Genomic DNA, 22,853 nt, shown 5'->3' with positions numbered 1-22,853 from the left:
TATAGCCAAAAGCACAAACTTAACTGTCCCACTGGTCAGATTCCCTTAGAAGATCATCTTGTGTGACTGGCTCGGAATTGACCAGAGTTGTGTTGAGGCTGATATGACTTCTCTCTTTTAGAATTAACCAGTTTATTTTTAAATTGCAGTGTTTACTTACTAAAGTTGGAAAAAGTAATCTATGTTTGTGTAATGTTTATTTTTTAGTTGGCATAAGTTTGAAAGGGTGAAGATCAAAGCCAATTTAATAAAGTGATTTTGTTCATTACTGTGTTTCAGAAATGCATTATTTCACTCATAAAAATTCTATACCATTTTTAGGATGAAATTCTTGTGTTATTGGGCTCATGTATCAAATTACTAGCAGTCCTTTAACTAGAATCATGTGCATGCCCCATGGCTTCAGATATTTTAACAGTCCTACTAAGATAGCCTACAGTGAAAGAACGTAGTTTCCCAAAGGAAAATTAAGATGAAGAGACAGATGGGTGAAAGAGCTATCTACTACAATTACGTTTGGTTTCTACGGATGGTCCCTGACTTAACAATGGTTCCACTTAATGATTTTTTGACTCTACAATGGTGCAAAAGCAGTATGCATTTAGTAGAAACTGTTCTTCAAATTTTGATCTTTTTCCAGGCAAATAATGTGATATGCTACTTTCTTGTGATGCTGGGCAGTGTTTGGGCACATTGATATTCAATCTTTCAGAATCTTATCTCATAATTTTCACATTTCTGAACATTAGCCATCATCTCCAGCCATGCTGCTGCTGCTGCTGGTGAGTTACTTCAGTCGTGTCTGACTCTGTGCAACCCCATAGACAGCAGTCCACCAGGCTCCTCTGTCCACAGGATTCTCTAGACAGGAATACTGGAGTGGGCTGCCATTTCCTTCTCCAACCATATATTCATGCAAATTGAACAAGCAGAAACGCTGACTCGGTTCTTCCCTTGCATCATTTCCCTTCCCCAGTGCAGGTTAGGCTTGCCCAGTAGCTTGCTGTGTCAAGTGTAAGTGGTCTGTACAAGACTGGACTCAGGAGAGACACGCCAGTCACATGAACTAACACTTAGAGCATTTACTCTTCCTTCATAAGCTATTGGACTTTCCTCATAGCTCAGTTGGTAAAGAATCTGCTTGCAAATGCAGGAGACCCCAGTTTGATTCCAAGGTCGGGAAGATCCCCCAAAGAAGGGATAGGCTACCCATTCCAGTATTCTTGGGCTTCCCTTGTGGCTCAGCTAATAAAGAATCCACCTGCAATACGGGAGACCTGGATTCCATCCCTGGGTTGGGAAGATTTCTTGGAGGAGGGAAAGGCTACCCCTCCAGTATTCTGGCCTGGAGAATTCCATGGCCTCTGTAGTCCATGGGGTCTCAAAAAGTCTGACACAACTAAGCGACTTTCACTTTCACACTATTTACCTTTCCCTTAACCCACTTCTGACGAAAGAGAAAAAATTCAGACCTGGTTTATGAATGGTTATGCACGATATGTATGGCTGGCACCAGCCACAAGTGGAGTGTTGACATAAAGTTGAATTATCACAGCCATGGCTCAGATGGTAAAGAATGTGCCTGCAATGCAGGAGACCTAAGTTTGATCCCTGGATCAGGAAGATCCCCTGGAGAAGGGGAGGGCTACCCACTCCAATATTCTTGCCTGGAGAATTCCATGGATAGAGGAAACTGGCAGGCTACCGAACAAGGGGTTGCAAAGAGTTGGACACGACTGAGTGACTAACACTTTCACTTTTCAAATATGTTAAGTGACAGAGTTGATTTGCAACAGCAAGCTTCTGTTGTTTTTTTTTTTTTTTTATGTTTAAAAACCTTTTTAGCACATAAGCAATTGCACAGAGAAAAAGGCCTTTGGAATGGCTTTCACATTAAAAAGAATGAAATTATACCACTTTCAGCAACATGGATGGATCTAGAGATTTTGTTACTGAGTGAAGTAAGTCATGTAGAGAAGGAGAAATATCGTTGGGCATCCTTTATAAATGGAATCTACAAAGAAATGATACAAATGAACTTGCAAAACAGGAATGGACTCAGAGACTTAGAATACAAACTTATGGTTTAGTGGATGGGGGTTGGGGTGGTTTGGAGGAAGGGATAGCTGGGGAGTTTGGGGTAGTCATGTACATACGGCTATATTTGAAATGGATAGCCAACAAGGACATACTGTATAGCACATGGAACTCCGCTCAATGTTATGTAACAACCTGGATGAAAGGGGAGTCTGAGGGAGAATGGATATATGTATATGTATAGTTGAGTCCTCTTGCTGTTCACATGAAACTATCAAAATAGTGTCAATTGGCTATTGCTCCTTGCTTAGTCACTTCAGTCGTGTCTGACTTTCTGCGACCCCATGGACCACAGCCCGCCCTGCTCCCCTGTCCATGGGATTCTCCGGGTAAGAATACTGGAGTGGGTTGTGATTTTCTTCTCCAGTGATAAAGTATGAAGCAAGTGAAGACATTCAGTTGTGTCCAGCTCTTTGCGACCCCATGGACTATAGCCTACCAGGCTCCTCCATCCATGGGATTTTCCAGGCAAGAGTGCTGGAGTGGGTTGCCATTTCCTTCTGCATAATTGGCTATATTCCAATGTAAAATAAAGAGTTCAAAAAAATAAAAGAAAAAGAGAAAAGTTTATTTTTGTTTCTTGCTTGTTGTTCATGGAAGTTGCCTTCTGCTTATATTTTACTAATTAGGCCTGAAATTTTTGCTGGTAGTATTCTTAGTAAAATTTTCTTTACTCAGTCCTATCAACTTATTGCCACCACATTACTATAACTTGATTCAAGCAATCATCTTGAAATAATTTGTACTTAATTTTATTAGTGTATCCAATTTCCCTTGTGAAGATAAAACTCACTGTCATATTGAGACCTATCCTAACTTTATAGCTAAATATTTGGGGCTGCACTAAAAAAAAAGTTACATTTTGCCAACAATGTTTGCCTCACATTTAGTTATTGTTTGTGTCTTCTGCTAGGATTTTAATTAGGATATTTATCAGATATTAAGCTACTCACATAATATAGAAGAAAGAAACTGTCTAAGTTCATTTGGGCTGCTCTGACAAAATACTACAAACTGGATGGCTTGTAAACAACAGAAATTTATTGCTTCTAGTTCTGAAGTCCAAGATTAAGGCAGCAGTGGGTCTGGTAGCCAGCAAGACTGCACTTCCTAGAAAGCTGTCTATTTGCTCTACCTTCATTTGGTAGAAGGGGCAAGAGAACTCTTTGACACTTCTTTACAAGAGTATTAATCCCACTCATGGGATTTCACTGTCATGACCCAATCACCTTCCAAATATCCCACTTCCAAATTCGATCACCTTGCGGGTCAAGATTTCAACATATAAATTTGGGGGACACAAATATTCATGCCACCACAGAGCTCAGGAATTTAAAGATGCCTTCTGATACTGGGCTATAGCACAGACCAGCTCCTTGACCAAAGGTATCACATAATTGTTCTGATATTTAGGCTTCATCACTGACCTGAAGGGTTAATGGTACCCACCTCACTAGCTGATGGTGAGAAGGATTCAAATGAGAAAATTACACTGAGATGCTGTTATCAACGCTGAACCTAATATGGTCTCCAAGAGTCCATTATTAAAATGTAAAGAGAGGAGAAATGATTGTTTAGGAGAAGGGGACTGGCCATAAACAGAATTTCCCATTAAACACATTAGCAGATATCAATCTGACTGACTGTCTGTCCTCTTAGAACAGGAAGGTGATCCCAGTGTCAACTGATACATTAATAAGAGAATGAATTCAACCATAAATAACAATCCAGATTCATAAAAGCCTGGGTTTGAGTTCTAGCTTTCTCTATAGCTGTACACCTATATGCAAGTTATTTAGGCTTTTTTTTTGCCTCATTTTCCCCACCTGTAAAATGATGACAACAAACCTCTCATAGGGTTATTGGGATAATTTAATGAGTTAATATATTTAAAATGTTCATAACAGGGCTTGACGCATAGTAAGTGCTTTGTGCTATACACTGTTATTCGTATCATGCCATTTTCCTAATAATGGAGTGTATAGTGGCTAATTGAGAACATGATTGTCAAAATCAGGCCATAGCTAATGGAACAGACAAATACAGAATTTGTATAGGTAACAGGGATATTTTTATATATTACTCTTTTTCCAATGCTATGGCTAGTTTAGTTAACAGCAGTGGACAAATATAAGTGATAATTAATATTATGTACTAAAGTAGTTGTTTTAAGCCTGGGAGTAAATATAAGAATCAAAAATTGGAATCAGGATGTTCTGTCTTTATATTTTCAAATCTTTCTGTCTGCATGGGCAATAAATAAGACAGAGAGCAAAATATGTTAGGGATAGGGGGAACCAACACTCCTTAACCTGTTCCATGAGCATTTCCCTCTGATTGACAGAACTTCACAGACAATATAGATGTATAGCTCTTTTCAGTCTTCCAGCCTCTGTTGCCCAGATTCTCATTTCTTTCCCTCAGATCTTCTTCTGAATCCTCACCTCTTTCTATGACATGCTCAAAAATTCCGTTTTTCTCTAACTTTTCAATAGTGATTTGTTATTTTTCTTTAGGGTGAGTGTTACTCTGAGGGGATCTTCCTTCTCATTGAATATCTTTCTTTTTAAATACAATAGCTACAAGATGCACACCTGAAAACCATGCTTTTTAAGACTTCACAAAAGTACATTTTATGTTATATAACTAAACTGTTACAGAATTTAGTGCAAAAATTAATGCAGGTTTTAATTTTCTTCACTATAAAGCCCCTCCCTGGAACAATATATTTATTACATCAGGAGTGTTTTTCAATAACCTTAAACCAAATTAGAGAGTAAGGGGAGAAGGAGAAATGTGAAAAGAGAGCTTGAAAGCTTGACAAAACGTCCAATATTCACAGAATCACTTTTAGGACAATTTACAATCTCTCACTCATGCACAAAGTATTAGGGCTGGCACTAGAGAGGAAGAGTATCTTAGCTCTTTAATTACTAGCCCTTGGGCTTTTCCTAATGGAGAAAAATAGACTCCCTCAGGTTCCTCACCTTTTGATCAAGTTTACTTACAAAAACCTGGATGCTTAGTGTATCCTGAGTGTTTGGTTTCATTTAATTTTCAGGGAAGACTTTGGACATTGATTTCTCCTTGCATTTCATTTAAAGTGAATTCTCAATTGTGGATGATAAAACCAGAGCCAAAATCTTTGCCTTGAGCACAAACCAAAGTAAAATCAAAGCATTTCTGAGAGTGTGAGTTGTTCAGTTAAATTTGCTTAAAAAAAAAAATCATCAAGCAATTGCACTGCTGAAATGTATCAGACATGGAGGCAGAAGTCAGACGAGAAACTCTTGGTACGCCAACTTGTGCAGTATAATTTTCACATCAAAGAATTTCAAAACAGGATTTTTGCCAGTATCTTAACTTTTAGCTAGCTGACTCAAATCCTTTCTGGAAGTAAGCAAGTTATAAATTATGACTACATAAATAAATAAATCACCCAGTTCAAGGTTTACCCACCCCACCCCCATCTCATCCTGCATAGTTAGGGTCAGAGCTTCCTTCACATAAAGGCTTCTCTCCTTCACAAAACTGAGTGATATATGTAAATATCCAGGCAAAAGAAGAACTTTCTGGAAGAAGGAACACGATGTTCAGTGGCTTAACGGTTTTGAAAAGAGGCCTGGGAGCTGTTACACCAAGAGTACAACATGAGGAGAAGGCTGAGTGCACTGAGGGATGATGAGAACAGGAATGCAAATTGAGATAAGTTTGAGAAGGATAAGTTTCTATGCTACTGTAAGAACTTTATCCTGAGAACAATGCAATCCAGAGGCTGGATAATTCACACTTGGTTTATAGACTGTTTTTGTTCCTCACAACCTGTATAAATGTGTATGAGCCTGTTACTTATTCTAGCCTCAGTTTAGACATCTATAAATGATGGAATACAGGTAAAAACTCTATGCTTTATGTGTATATGACCTATCTACCTACATTCACATCTTTTGAAGGAAAGTTATTAAATTTCTAACACAAAGCTACAGATGTTAATCCTAATAATTATCTGGAATATAAACATTTTTATAACATCTAACTTTTCCAGGTGGATTTACCACCATATAATCCTATTTACTCTATTTATACAATATAATCTAGGCTTTCTTGATACCTAGTCTTTCTTCATTTTGTGGCTTTTGTCTGCAACTATTCTGAGCTCATATCTATTAAAGTCAAAGCTACCCTTTAGATTCCAACACAAACTCTCCATCCTCTAAGAAATCTTTCATGCATCCTCACAATGAACCTAGAATCATCTTTCTTTAAATCCTGAGAGTATTTTGATTTTTTTTGTACCTTTTCTGTCTTCACTTAGAACTCCTTGTCAGTCACTGTTTCTTACTATATTACCAACTACTACAGAAAGGATAATCCTATGCTAATATTTGCTACTTTCTCATACACTTTCCCTTGTAACTCCAAAGTGTTTTGTACATACAAGTTTTTCAATAGTACCCTGTGAAATGTTATTCAATGCCTAATTCTAGTCACTTGATAGAGAAGGCTATGTTGTTACTTAACAGTACTTAAATATATGAATGGTTTCATTGAGATTGAAATTTTATGCCATAAGTAGGAACATTTAAATAAACTATCTATGGGAGCAAGGAAGAAATTCTCAATAGATTGCAATAGGGAGAGGCAAATGTAGCTTTCTTGGGGAGATTTTTTAAAGCTTATTCCTAATTTATAAACTAATCATCCTGGATCCCTATTTCAAAGCCCATTTTCCTCATGCAGGTGGTGCATACACAGAGTACTACATGGGAAATCAGAAGACCACTCTTCTAGGACAAGGTCCTCCTCTCCATTAGAGTTTAAATTGGACAGCTAACTTAACCTCTTTATTTACCACATCCTCTTCATAAAAAGGAAAAGACAAATGTCTATGCTTTCCATTGAGAAGGTTCTTTTACAAATCAATAGAGAGAAATAGACTGCCTTGGTGGTTCAGTGGTAAAGAATCTGCCTGCCAGTGCAGAAGATGCAGGAGATAAGGATTCATCCCTGGGTCAGAAAGATGCCCTGGAGGAGGGCATGGCAACCCACTCCAGTAGTCTTTCCTGGAAAATCCCATGGACAGAGAAGCCTGGTGGGCTACAAGTCCATGGGGTCACAAAAAGGCAGACGTGACTGAAGCAACTGGGCACACACAGAGAGAGATAAAATATTTTAAAACAAATCATAAATTTTATTCCATCTTTTTCTTGAGTATGTAGTGGAGATTAATTCTCTATTAACTATGAGTTTGTTGTTTTCTACGTATATAAATCTGTTCTCCTCTTTTATATGATTAACTCTAATTTTCTTTATAGAATGCAGCACAGTGATTATCTTATCCAGGAAGACTTCCAGATACCCACACTTGTTATATGCTCTGGTGATTTAGTCACTAAGTTGTGTTGGACTCCTGAGACCCCATAGACTGTAGCCTCCCAGGTTCCTCTGTCCATAGGATTTTCCAGGCAAGAGTACTGAAGTGGGTTGCCGTTTCCTCTACCATAGCCTTTTATTGTGATGGATCAAAATTCTTTATTTAATTTTCAGTCTCCATTATGATGATGCAAAATCCTTGATTGTGGGGACCACAACTTACATAACCTTTGTATCTTCAACACATTGGTATTCACTAAATATTTATCAGCTAAATAAGCTTTGAATGATCTTTTAGCCTTCACTTTATGAGATGCATACAGTAATGTCCTAGTTTACAATATTGTGAAAACTGTGGTCCAGTTTCATAAAATTGATGCTAGTGGACCTTGGATCTGGGGTCTCATAGAAAGCCCAATGCATATTTATATTTTTGAGGGCATCTTACCTCTAGAAAGCTTTTCTTTCTCTAGTTTGTTCTATCAATACTTCACAAAATATTTCTCGTGAATGATAATGACAAAAAGAAATTTGGACAGAGGGTCTGCTTTGCAAGAAGGCATGCTTCACTTGATAATTTACTTTCCTTAAGTTCCTCCCTAATTCTGTTTCAATATGCTAATCTCCCTGGTTTCTTCATTAAGCCTGCTTTAGGATTGTTTCATATAGAATAGCCTCCCACTCAGGAGAGGTGACTAAACTTTAATTGTTGCCTTAGGTCCCCCACACCAGTTTATTTAAAAGCACAGAAATATGGGAATTAAATAGTCCATAAAGATAAAATACATTATTAAATGGTATTATTGTCATTGTAATTATTCTCTCATCGAACAAGGAGATGAAGAGCTGAATTGCACACCATATGGTAATTGCTTGGAAGATACCCACAACTTACGGCCACACCTTCAGCATCCAACGACATTGTTTGCTGCATTTCAGGTGCCAGTATGGCAGAGGGCCAGCCCAGGAAAGATGAACTGGCAGAGAGAGAATGACAGACATTAGCATAAGTACTTTTCATGTCAAGCCTTTGGCATGTTCATTGTCGAAAAAAATCTGTTCTCAGAAATGCCTTCCAAAATACGCAAGTTATGCTATGAAGGCATATGAAAACTCATGCCATCTAGGAATATGTTAATATGAACTATCTTGGGAGATGCCAAATTATAGCCAAGATAATGGGTGATTCCAGATGTCTGTCCAATCCCATTCCTACTGCACAAGAGAAGTTCAGAAATTTACAAAAGGAAAGTTTACATGGAATTTTTTAAATGAGGGATGGCTTTCTGAAAAAGAAAGAGAAAGAGATAAAGAGTCAATTTTGAAAGAGAGAAAGAGTTAAGTGAACCTTTATTTTACTATGTATAACCTTCCATTTTCAGGATCTGTATTTAAATTATAGATTTGAATTCTCTCTCTTCTCAGAAGTAAGAGGTTGAACATTTGCAAAGATATGGAAGGTGAGATTCTTTAGATGATTTTTAAAATAGCTGAATACTGTTGTTCAGCTTACTAAATGCTTTTTGCACATTACATTATTATACTGAATCTTACTGAGATTATCTTCAGGTAAATATCATTTTCTATTTCTTTTCCAGATGAAGCATCTCAAAGAAACAGAAATGACCTGGCCAAAGCCACTCAACTAAATTTTAACAGGAGTGGAATCCAAGTCTGTTTCATATTTTCAATAGGAATGATCTCAAGCTGTGTTTGATGTCAGCTGTAATTTTAGCTGTGTTAATGGGTCATCATTTATTATAATTTTCTTCTGGGAGTCAGTTTATTAGCTCCAAAACTGTTATTGGAGATCTAGCAAGTGATATTCCCTTTATGAATTATAAAATTTATTTATTAGCTCATGCCATAACTGCTTGATCGCTAGAAAGTAATGGTAAGAATCATTTCCCCATATCTATAAAGTAAAAAGATTTAACTCTGTTGAAATGCTCAAAAGAATAAAACAAGCCTGTATCACAACTATTTCTCCAGCTGATATTTTTGACTCACCTCACAGGCCTGTCTTAAAAGGATCAGCAAATCAAACTCTCTTCCCTACAGTGAGCTAGACTTTCAAGATGTAATAGAACATTAAATGTAGAAATACTCTTGAAATGTTTTCAGAACAGTAGACATTTCAATTCAAAAGTGCAGCTGAATATTCATGGAGCGTTTTTATTTAACCAAACGTATCCTTGGAAAACACAAATTTGGGACAATCATCATAATATCTAAGGCAGCAAAATTATCATGTGTAAATGTTTGCTTCTTTCATAGCTGCTGTGCTATATATACACACAGATACACATGTGGATATGGACATATGAGATTAAAAGCACATTTACAGCTCTGATTGTATTCCATGAATCTTTCACTATATCCTGGCTATGAAAGCTTTCTTAATAAAGAATATAAAGATAAAATATCCCTATATTGAAGTCACTTAAAGATTTTCTATCGTGACTTTATCCCTGGCCTGGGTACTGCTGTGGTTAGAAAAATAATAGAAGATGAGTCTTAAGGACTGAGCACTTGAGCAGAGAATCAAGATATACATATAAGAAATACATGTGAACATACTCAATAGGGCACTATGAGTGTTTTACTTAGTAACATAGAATAGCCAATTCTGCACATGTTACTGACTATGCACATGTATAAAGCAGCTCCAGACAAATCACTGAGGCCCTTCACGAATTGCCCTCCAGCTTCCTGACCTTTGGAGTTTCAGCAACAATTCAGTGGCTATTTATTCAGTGCACAGAGAATTTCAGAGTAACACTGGCCCAGGGTTTTTCAGAGCAGCTTGTGTTCCTTCTTTGGACTTTGCTATGGGTGGAATTGTGTATCTCCAATAGTCATAGGTAAAAGCTCCAGTGGGCCTGTTTTGGGAGATAGGTAATTAAATTTAAATTAAATCATCATGGTGCAGCCCTGCTTTGATTGGAATGGTGCCCTTCTAAGGAGAGATACCGGAGAGCTCTCTCTTCTCTCTGCCAAGTGAGGACACAGAGAGAAGATGGCAAAGCAGGAGGAGAGTGCTCCTCAGGACCTGCACCAGCCAGTAGCTTGACTCAGACGTGCCAGCCTCCAGAATTTTAAGAAAATACATTTCTGCTGTTTAGCCTCCTCTCAGTCTGTGGTATTTTGTTATGGCACCCCTACCTGACTAAAATAGGCTTTATCACTGAAAAGAACCTAAGGGCATGATCTATTCTTTGACTAAACTCCCCTTTGATGTCTCCACTCTAGCCATGCTGATTATATGTGCCAGGCCAAAACATGTGACACACCACTGGGTTTGCTCTGTCCCCAAAACCAGCACAGCTCACGCCTCACCTCTTCAAGCTATTTTATAAATGACACCTAGCTAGTGAAGACTTCACTGACCATTTTAGATTGCCTCCATCTTCAATATCCTCTGTCTGTTTTCCGTGCTTTTCTCTTTAAATTTATATTCAATTTACATACTTTATGTTTTACTTGTTAATCAGGTTTTTTTTTCTTTCCTCACTGCAAAGAAAATATCAAAATTGGAAAGATTACTGTTTTGTTAATTGCTATACCCTAAATACCCAGCACATTATTAAGTGCTCAATTAGTATAAATCATGTTGACTATAATGTTATCATAGACCTTATAGAATTCAGAAAGGATAAGAAGAGGTTAATAAAGGTTAGAAACCAATGGCAAAGCAGCCTATGGAGTGTTATAATATAGAGTTCATTCTGGGATTCAACAATTCAACAGACCAATCACTGATAGTGAAATTGAATTTGTAATAATAATAATAAAAAAAAACCTCCCAGCAAACAATCAGTTATTGAGAACATACTATATACCTGGTACTAGGATTAGTGACCTTTAGAAACTCATAGTCACAAAAGAACAAAAGAGAAAGAGTAAAGAAAAATGGAAAGAAGAAAGAACAGAAAAGTAATGAAACAAAAATAAATATGATAGATAATATTATTCTTCTCATTTACTAGAGTTATAAAGTCAATCAAAAGATTATCCTTTGCTATTACTATTTTCATTTTACAGTTGTATTAAAGAATATATAGTATGTAAACAGAAGAGCAGAGGGAAGGGAAAATGGGAAATGAAAAAATATTTTTTCATCAAGTTTAAATTTATTTCTTGATATGTATGCAAAACCATAGATAAATTTACATCAAAGGCTAATGGGGAAAAAGCAAGAGAAATGGAAATTGTATATAACTTACATTAAGAAGCAGTTAGAATGACTACTCAAAATTAATATAAAAATATCACAGAAATCAAGAGCAAATTGAACATTCGGTATATTGACAGTAATTGTTGTCTCTTCCAAATGCATCCCAGAGAAGACAACTTCCAGAGTAGAAATTAAGGATATGAAAAAGATGTACATGTTCTCAGAATTTCATTTTATTGATTTTGAAGGAGATAAATTAGGATTAGCATTAAGAGATCTAGAATATCATATACCCAGCTTCTCCTTGACATATATTAGCTGATATTTGTTTTTTTCAGTCCTTATCCTTCTGAGCATAGAAAGCTTTATGAAGATATAGTAGGAAGGAAAGCAGCTTAATGGGGCACACTACAGCAAACATTATTGATCAGTTTTGTTTTACTTGTAAGAATGATTGAATGTGTAAGTAATTGAGATGTCATTTTGTAGCCTGAACATTTTATTTTCTAGAATGTGTGTTCTCTCAAAGAGAATTTATTTGAGAGAAAACAAAGAACAAAAGATGATGTATTAAACAGGGAAAACATACTACTTGACAAGAAGACTTTTCTCGGTCACCCTCTTGATTTCATGGCACCATCTTGTTTTATCCGTGTATGCAATTTTGCCAGCTCAAGGCTAAGCAAATATTCTCTTCCAGGATTTCTCACTTTCTTTTCCTGCCTAAATACTTTACTCAATTCCATCAAGCCACTTATTTCTGCCTCTATTAATGCTTTGTGCCTTCTTTCTCAAAGTTTACTGTTTATTAAAATGTATGCTATTTATTTGTATTTGTGTATAAGTAATTGGTAAGTTTTCACTTGAAATGTGGACAGTATAAGCCTAAACATTATTCACCAGCAAATACACATGCAAGCATCCCCAAAGCATTATGTACTTTAAGAGAGGACATGGAAGAAAGCTTAGAGGATGGTATTCTGGCATGGTGAAGGCTAGGGGGGAGAAAAACAGCCCCCTCATTCTGTAGATGCAAGGTTAGTGGACATCGTGACTACTCCTGTTGAAGTGAAATTGTGCAAGAATAAATAAACCATCTAAAAATATAGTAAACCTGTCTCTTTAAGCTCTTAAAATCCCAATTGCTTTATCACTGTGCATAAAATGTAGACAAATGTTTGAAAGCAGAAAAGAAAACATTAACTTTAAAATTATGTCTGACTTTAGATTAAGGCCAAATGGGTAATCACTACAAATGTGATTTAAAGGAATCTCACTCAAAAACATCTCCCCTGTCTCTTCACTAAATCATCTAGTGTCGTTTTATAAGAAATTGTTTCCTTCAACTTACAGGACTATTTCTAGTTAAATTGAAACTGAAAACAGTAAACCAAACCAACGATTAATGCAATGTGATTGAGATTAAGTTATTTTCCATTATTAATATTGGCTTTCTCAAAAAGGAAGTCAACAGGTGAGATATGACTTAAAAAGAGAAGATAATGAGAGGTTTAAGACAAGTACTGGGTTTAAGGTTTAAGACAAGAGATCATATCCAATGACATCTTGGATTTAGTTTTACAATTTTGAGTATTTAAGGAAAGACATTGGGGTCTCAAGCAAGAAGAGGCACCAAGACAATGATTATAACAGAGAACAATTGGAGATATTTTTGGACACTGTAATTGTGCCTGAGTAGAAATTAAAAGACACTTACTACTTGGAAGAAAAGTTATGACCAACCTAGATAGCATATTCAAAAGCAGAGACGTTACTTTGCCGACTAAGGTCTGACTAGTCAAGGCTATGGTTTTTCCTGTGGTCATGTATGGATGTGAGAGTTGAACTGTGAAGAAGGCTGAGCGCCAAAGAATTGATGCTTTTGAACTGTGGTGTTGGAGAAGACTCTTGAGAGTCCCTTGGATTGCAAAGAGATCCAACCAGTCCATTCTGAAGGAGATCAGCTCTGGGATTTCTTTGGAAGGAATGATGCTAAAGCTGAAACTCCAGTACTTTGGCCACCTCATGTGAAGAGTTGACTCATTGGAAAAGACTCTGATGCTGGGAAGGATTTGGGGCAGGAGGAGAAGGGGACTACAGAGGATGAGATGGCTGGATGGCATCACTGAATCGATGGACATGAATCTGAGTGAACTCCGGGAGCAATGGACAGGGAGGCCTGGCACGCTGCGATTCATGGGGTCACAAAGAGTCGGACATGACTGAGTGACTGAACTGAACTGATATAAGGACTAAGTCATAATCACTGCCCTCAAAGAGTCTTCTCATGCCAAATGACAAGTTATTTAATATGTATGTGTCCTGGTTACCACAAAAGCCCTAAACTTCCATGTTAGGAGATCAGGGTTCAAATGTTGCCTCTGCTTTATTAACTGTGAATCTTTGTGCAAACCACATAATTCTCTGAAGCTCAGTTTCCTCATCTAGCAACCTCTTACCATTGGGTCATGTGTATTGTTTAATTGATATCTATACTTTTGTAATCTGTAAAACAGTAAGAGGTCGGGAATTGTCACAGAAGATAAATATTTACTAATTGTTTTGTCCTGTATCTACCCTCAAAACCCACTGTCAGCATTATATGTTTGAAGATAATACTGGATATCAAGTGTTTCTTTTAAACTAGCAAAGTGAAACTAGTAAAAGAGAGAAATGCCATCATAAGCATACAAAGGAGTGAAAGAGCTTTTCTGGATGGGATTCCTCATCAGTGGAGACTTGTAATCACCAGAGCTGTTAGTCTACAGAAAGGACTTCAAACAGCCCAAAGAAGGAATTGAGAATATTTTCACAGAAAGTAAAAGCATCTGGGTTTCTCTGAGGTTGGTATAAAGATATGTATAAGAAGCATTTTGGAAAATATAAAGAGAAACAATGCTTCTTAGAAGGATTTGAATCCAAAGTACAGATTTTAATATTATTCTATAAACAAGGAAATACTTCTGACAAGAATAATGACATAAGATACACAAGTTTGTTTGAAATAGAGAGCGGTTAAAAAGAACCCAGAGATCCAGTGTGGAAGCTAGTGTAATTGCCCAAGGATGGGATAATAATAACTCTAATTTTATAGGGAGTGAGGGCTGTAGACAGGGAACAATTGCAATGAGAATGGAAGAGATTTGATTAGCTATAAATGGGTATGCTTAGCCACTCAGTCATGTCCAACTCTGTGTGACCCTGTGGACTGTAGCCCAACAGGCTCCTCTGTCTATGGGATTCTCCAGGCGAGAATAGTGGAGTGGGCTGCCTTGTCCTCCTGCAGGTGCTCTTCCTAAGCAAGGGATCTAACCCAGGTCTCCTACATTGCAGGCAGATTCTTTACCATCTAAACCACGATGGAGCCACCAGCAAATCCCTAGATATAAATAGAACTGAAAAAAAATTGAGAACTGAATGAGGATGATGAAGGAATAGTGCAGTAGTTATAGAACCAAAAATGTCTCTCTTGGTAGCCATGGTATCAGTCTTCTATTTCAAGTCTTCATTAGATGATAACAATGATGCCTGGATAGCATCACAACAATTTTAGGTAGGTTTTCTGCTTTTCAGTTCATGATTTTTCTAAACTTTAACAACTGCAACAACAAATTCAATCCTGGGATAGTAGGAAGAGAGAGCCACTTTTAACTGTCCATACAAAGACAGAACTAATGTGCTTACATAACACAGTCTTATCTTGATGCGAAACAATATTTAAGTAGAATTTTCCCATAAATAAACAGATATAAATGAGAGATTAAAAAACAGAAGACAATCTAAAAAATACACACGTGCACACACACACACACACACATACACATAGGCTTCCCAGATGACTCAATGGTAAAGAATCTGCCTGACAATGCAGGACACATGGATTCAATCCCTGGGTTGAGAGGATCCCCTGGAGGAGGAAATGACAACTAGCGCCAGTATTTTTGCCTGGAAAATTCCATGGACAGAGGAGTCTGGTGGGTTATGAGTCAATGGGGTTGCAAAGAGCTGGACATACTGAACAACTGAGCATACACTCACACACTCACATATTCAAATGTACATATATATATATATATATATATATATATATATATATATATATATGTTTATATATGTTTGAATCACTTTGCTATATACCTGAAACTAGCACCATGCTGTAAATCAACTACATTTCAACAAAAGTTAAAAAGAACAGAAAACATAAATTAGAAATAGTAATATATTTGAGGTTATTTTAAATATGCTTTGGATTCTAATCCCCAAAATATTCTCATTGGAATATTTGGAAAATATTAACTTGATCGTGACAATGTAAGAGGAGGGTATAATTGGCTGGAATATATCCCTGCCTTGTGGAAAACTATTGAGTCTTACTATTACTTGCAAAATAGGGTTCAAATTTGTTTCAATGATATACAAGACTACCCATTATATAGCCTTATTTATTTATTTATTTTAATTGGAGGCTAATTACTTTACAATATTGTATTGGTTTTGCCATACATTGACATGAATCCGCCCTGGGTGTCCATGTGTTCCACATCTTGAATACCCCTCCTCCCTCCCTTCCCATATCATTCCTCTGGGTCATCCCAGTGCACCAGCCCTGAGCATCCTGTATCATGCATTGAACCTGGACTGGCAATTCATTTCATGTATGATAATATACATTTCAATGCCATTCTCCTTCTTACTCTAGGATTATCTCTTACCTATCTCTCTTTCCTCACTCTATCATCCAAACAGAGGAAATTCTTATATACGTGCCCAGTATGAGTGGACTAAAAAATTCCTGGAGGTGCTGTCTGAGTTTTGACTGATATGTGGAGAGAGCTGAGAAAAGGAGTTGGGAGTGGGATGAAGAGGAGAAAGTATTTCAAACAAAAGAAGGAGCAGAAGTAAAAATCATGGGATATGAGACAGAATGTAGTGTTCAAAAAGCTTTTAGAGGCACAATATAACTACTAAGTGAAGTGTTGCATGGTTGTAGGCAAAAATGACATCACAAAGGGCTTAGTGCATCTTGAACCATTTTAAAGTAATTATCTACATTTCTTCCAAAGAATAAACCCAATAATGGTTATGCCATATGATTTTTTTGGAGTTAGGTTCCAAACCTAACATTTTGCTGCCCATTAAATACACTCACCAAACATTTCAAAGACAAAAACATATTATATGGATGTTCTATAATTCTTAATCATTTTAACAGTTTAAACAATCACATTTCAAAATATCATGAATTTGATGATTTATTCTGTTTGGGGTCTGATATGGGCACTATATCTTCACAAGTTGTCTATCTCATATTTTTTAAATTTTATATTCTGTTCCTAAGAGATCACCATATATTGATTTCTACCATATTATTAAAAAATACTTTTATATTCATTTGGCTCAAGGGCAATTCAAAATTGTATTCCTGGGTCGTACTTATATGGTTTATTCTTCCAATGAAATGCTTAGAGTCTTTTACTGTTTTTTGTTTTGTTTTATGCTTTTTTTTTTAACATTCAAGATTATTGAACAGTGTCAGGAATACAGTAAGAATTCAATACATGTGTTGGATAAGATGTATTACTGATCCTGTTCATGACGCCAATTGTACTGCTGTATCTCACTGTGCGCCCTGTTCACTGACCCATGGTAAGCAAGGTGCAAGCAAAGAAGCTGGAAGAAAACTTGAAAAGCCATGGGAACTATAGACACATCATTCTCTTCTGGCTGATGCAGCAGCTGTAGAAGTAGACACATTATATTCTCTGCTCTCATGACTGACACAGCGGATACAGTCATGACACGGGATTAAATACTGCTGCTTTCTAGGTGAAGCTATCATATCCCTACAGCACAAAGTGGCTTGTGATGTGCATGTGCAGTGATATAAATGATCTCAGCTGTTACACAGTCATTATTTACAAAACATGGGGTGGGAAAGACAATATGCCATCTTGGCTAATTTGCTCTCTCCCTACATAAGAGAATTCAGGAAACTATGTGATCTCACCCTAGAATAAATGGTAGAGACAATAACTGATATATGAGAGGATCAAAGGATCAACTAATTAAAAATTAAAGAAACATTTATTGATGACATATGCTGTCCTCAGCCCTGTACAAGTCACTAGGCCCATTAAGAAACAATAACACAATATCACAAGCTTTTATTAGCTTAACATTTAGAGAAAATAAGGAATACTTTCAGAAATATCATGAGGACACTGGACCAGATGTCAGTTACCCTAAATTACAGTAGAAATTAAGTAAAAAATTAGGTAATATTCAAACTATGAAATCATGAAGAAGAATAGTTTCTTAGTCTGAGAAAGAGCCTATACTCTTGGGGATTTACATGGGAATAGTTTTTAAATAGAGGAGTATGAAAAAAAAGCTATATTTTTTCAATAATTTCACATACTTTTAATCCAACTGAAAGGGAAATTTTCAAACATTATCAGGAAGTGTGATAGATTATTTCAAAAAATAACTTATTGGAAGTCTCAAATCTCAATTTTTGTCCCCAGAAGTCTACAGAAAACACTGTTCAACTTCCTTGGTTGCTCAGCAATAAATTTAGGAAGAAGAAAATCACTGAAGAGAAAACTGAACGCCAAAATCTGGGCTCACTTTTCTGGGTTTTACTTTTCTCCAAGCTAAAATTAACCCAGACCATCAATACTTTGCATAGTCCCTATTGTTTTGCTACAGATTTACTCTTAATATTTTGTTTAACATTTCTAGTTGCTCTCAAAGAGATAGCAGTCCTAAACATCTAGTCTCCTGTTACTGGGAGAGATATTCACCAGATGATGTTTTAAGTCCTTGAATTTCCTAGAATTCTGGTGCCAAGAGTTCCAAGGACTAAATTCAGTGCTTCAGGATAAGGGTATCCTACCTTTGAAATAACAGAATTTGTGGCACTAAGAGAAAATTAAGTATCTGAATACAGAAACTTCCCTGAGTCTATTCAGAATTAGAATTTACTTTCACAGTCATTGTCAGTAAGTAGTAATTCTACTTGGATCTCAGACACTCTCACTTTAATTCTGTTTTTGCCAGAAAAAATAAATTTTTGAATCCAAAATTTTAAGCTTCTTTTAAATTTTAGGAAGTGAAGTCAGTCCTGGGCAAAAATTTTGTTTTCAGTGCCCTTGCAGCTCAGGGTTCTATTGCCAAGACTTTTGCTCTATTTTTATATTCCCAGAAACACTTGTTCTGTTTCCTGTGTTCAAAATATTTCAGTGCCCATAATTTTCTCCTATAGATTCCATGTTCTTGAATTCCTTTAATTTTTTCCTTTCTTTCAAAAGTCTTGTCCCATCACCTAGCAATTTGGTTTTTTTTGGTACTTTCTTATAAGTGACTACTTTACTGTATTTTATAGTATTGCACAATATATAGTATTGCACACATTGCAAAGTGACTAGCATCCTTGATGCATGAGCACTAAACACCAGAAACAATCCTCAGGCTTGTTGTCTATCCTTCCAATTTGAAATGCAGGTGTGTTTAAAGATGATGAAATGGTTAGGAGTTGAAGATGGGGATTAGATGCATTTAATTTGCCGTTTTAAAATGCATAACTTTGAAAAATATACAAGCAACTTATGCAGCTCAATTCCAGAAAAATAAACGACCCAATCAAAAAATGGGCCAAAGAACTAAATAGACATTTCTCCAAAGAAGACATCCGGATGGCTAACAAACACATGAAAAGATGCTCAACATCACTCATTATTAGAGAAATGCAAATCAAAACCACAATGAGGTACCACTTCACACCAGTCAGAATGGCTGCGATCCAAAAATCTGCAAGCAATAATTGCTGGAGAGGGTGTGGAGAAAAGGGAACCCTCCTACACTGTTGGTGGGAATGCAAACTAGTACAGCCACTATGGAGAACAGTGTGGAGATTCCTTAAAAAATTGCAAATAGAACTACCTTATGACCCAGCAATCCCACTGCTGGGCATACACACCGAGGAAACCAGAATTGAAAGAGACACATGTACCCCAATGTTCATCGCAGCACTGTTTATAATAGCCAGGACATGGAAACAACCTAGATGTCCATCAGCAGATGAATGGATAAGAAAGCTGTGGCACATATACACAATGGAGTATTACTCAGCCGTTAAAAAGAATTCATTTGAATCAGTTCTGATGAGATGGATGAAACTGGAGCCGATTATACAGAGTGAAGTAAGCCAGAAAGAAAAACACCAATACAGTATACTAACACATATATATGGAATTTAGGAAGATGGCAATGACGACCCTGTATGCAAGACAGGGAAAGAGACACAGATGTGTATAACGGACTTTTAGACTCAGAGGGAGAGGGAGAGGGTGGGATGATTTGGGAGAATGACATTCTAACATGTATACTATCATGTGAATTGAATCACCAGTCTATGTCTGACGCAGGATGCAGCATGCTTGGGGCTGGTGCATGGGGATGACCCAGAAAGATGTTATGGGGAGGGAGGTGGGAGGGGGGTTCATGTTTGGGAATGCATGTAAGAATTAAAGATTTTAAAATTTAAAAAATAAAAAACTTTAAAAAAAAATAAAAAATAAAGTTAATGACAGAAGAAAAAAATAAAATAAAATGCATAACTTTGAAATTGTAGACTTGCTCAAGTTTCTCAAAATAATGTTTTTTTAACCTTAGTAAAATAGAGGAAGAAAATTAAAAAATCTCTCATATCTGTCTCCAGTATTGCATTTATATTATAAAATAGTATTTCCAGCACTAGTGCAACAGTTTTTAGGTAATCTCACATATAAAATCGCCTTTATTTTTAGGAGGAAAAGGTGACAAATCATTGCAGAGGCTAACTTCTTGAATCATGAATGACTATTGGTCTATGCCATCAAAATATACTGAGCTTGCAAATATTCTTGCCTTCCTTTTTTTCTTTTTCCTTTTTTTACATTTCCATTTATATATTTGCTTGGTAGAGCAAACCAAAGAATTTTTCTTGGCTAAATTCCCATCTGTTTAGATATATATCCAGTTCCCCAGAAGTTTAGCTGAGGTCAGATAAGGTACCAAATTGGTTTAGTTTAGTGATCTAAATAAATAAATAAATTCAGTAAGTAAGAATACTCATTCAGCTTGATGTTCAATTTGTTATCCATCAGGGTTATATGAACAGAAAAGAAATAATTTAAAGACTCCAATATATACCACTGGCCAAAATGGATAAAAAGCTCAGCAGAAAAAGAGATTTGCTGTGTCAGCAATGTTTTGCTTCTTCTCTCTGCACTGAAAACAGCTCAGTGTTAGTGTTATAAAGTGAAAAAAAGGCCTTAAAACATGTATTCCAACATCAAGAATCATAAAATATTTAAAATATAGCCACGGTAAACTGAAATTACATTATTTTATTGCAACTAATAAAGAAACATGGATTCTGAAGGATTAGTTACTACTGGAAATGTAAGAAAGTAATGAAAAGGATGGAAGATAATGAAAGAAAAGGAAATTTATTTTGATACTAATCATAAAAAGAATTGTATAGGTGAGTACAATTGAAATTTACCAATCTATGTTTAGAAATTCATAATAAAGTTCACAATCAGTTCATCACAAAGCTTACTGTATTTTAAAGGTAGATCTTACTAAGTAAGTTTTGGTATTTCTTTATATAACATGGAGACACTATTATAATTTTCAGTATTGCACATTAATGCTTTTGCATGGTATTGAAGTAGAAACAAATGATTTTTCTTTCACTGCTGTGTGTTTGAATTTTGACTATTCTTTTAAATTTTGACTAATTCTTCCTGACAGCCATTACTTCAAGATGCAGTTATTATGTTTACCTCTAGCAAGATCACTCTACTTATCATTTTCCTTACTGAATTTGTCAATCTGTTTCATAGATTTGAAAATTAGTTTGCATAATTGTTACATGTGTGTGTAATAATAGAGTGGATATAATAAAATATGTGAATCACATCATGGTCTGAGGTTAACCTACTATGAATAAAAGAAATGTGTGTGCACACTTTGTGATATTTACTTTGGACTGCTTATAGAATTTATATTGAGTTTCTGATTTGAGGAAGTGCAATGTGTCAGATAATAGACTTTGGAAAAATGGGGAAGGGAAATTTTCCTTTCTAGTGAGAGTAGACTGCATAACTCATACCAATATTCCAAGTGACTGTAACTAGAAATACAGACAAAATTTGACATCTGTATGTGGTGTCTGCATTTGTATGTACACGCATATGTGTGTGTGTTTGTGTGTAAAGCGCAAAGCAACAAAAAGCTAACAAAACTGAAAAATTCCCAACATAAAATGAGAGCAGATTGGAAGAAATGAAAAACTTGTGTCTGCTTTTCCTATAGGGAATTTTAGTTTCCAGAGATGGAACCTAGGAGATAGAAGAGCACTTTCAACAATTCAGAGAAGTTACAGATATAAATATTGATATCCATGGCATCCTAAGGAAGGTGTGATTCCCTGTCTTTGGGATACCACAAATGAGTACCATTCAAAAATAATTATGAACTTCAAAAGTAGAAACTTCCTTTTAAAGATTGCAGTTAAGTTTCATGTACCATTCTTCCTCCAATTGGACCAAGAAGGCCAAAAATATTATGAAATATCTTTAAAGTATTATAAAAAAAAAAATTCCAACCCAGCATTCTAAATCAGCAAACTTGCCCTTCAGACTAAAGGAAATTAAAATTTTCTTTAGTGGATTTCTAGTGGATCCAGCTACCTAACAGGGGGAAAAGTAACTTTTGGAGAGAAACATCATTCTAAATGTTACTATATCTGTAAATATGTTTACTAATGCCATCTCCAGCATACAATTAAACACAGTAAGACTTATTTGAAGAAGAGTAAAATGTAAACATTTTATTCAGAAAAAAAACTATATTAAAGCCTTATCAAATGCTCTAGATTTGGGGTTATTTAGCTCTGACTTTTAAAATATCTGTCCCTGTTCTAAAAAAGATGGAGAATATTCTTCAGATAACTGAAAATTTAACAAAATTTTAAAATCTTAAAACTATAAAATATAATAATTGAAAATACAATCTTAGGAAATATATTTAACAATAAATTAGAGACAACTGAAGAGATAATTAATGAACTAGAAGGTAATATTAAAATGAAAAATAAAGAGAAAATTGGGTAAATATAGCATAAAATGGATTTAGAATGTAGCAAAAAAGTTTTGCT

Source organism: Ovis canadensis, chromosome 23, assembly GCF_042477335.2.
Source record: "Ovis canadensis isolate MfBH-ARS-UI-01 breed Bighorn chromosome 23, ARS-UI_OviCan_v2, whole genome shotgun sequence".
NCBI lineage: Eukaryota > Metazoa > Chordata > Mammalia > Artiodactyla > Bovidae > Ovis > Ovis canadensis.
The sequence above is the reverse complement of the archived record's forward strand: the minus strand, read 5'-3'. Positions refer to the sequence as shown.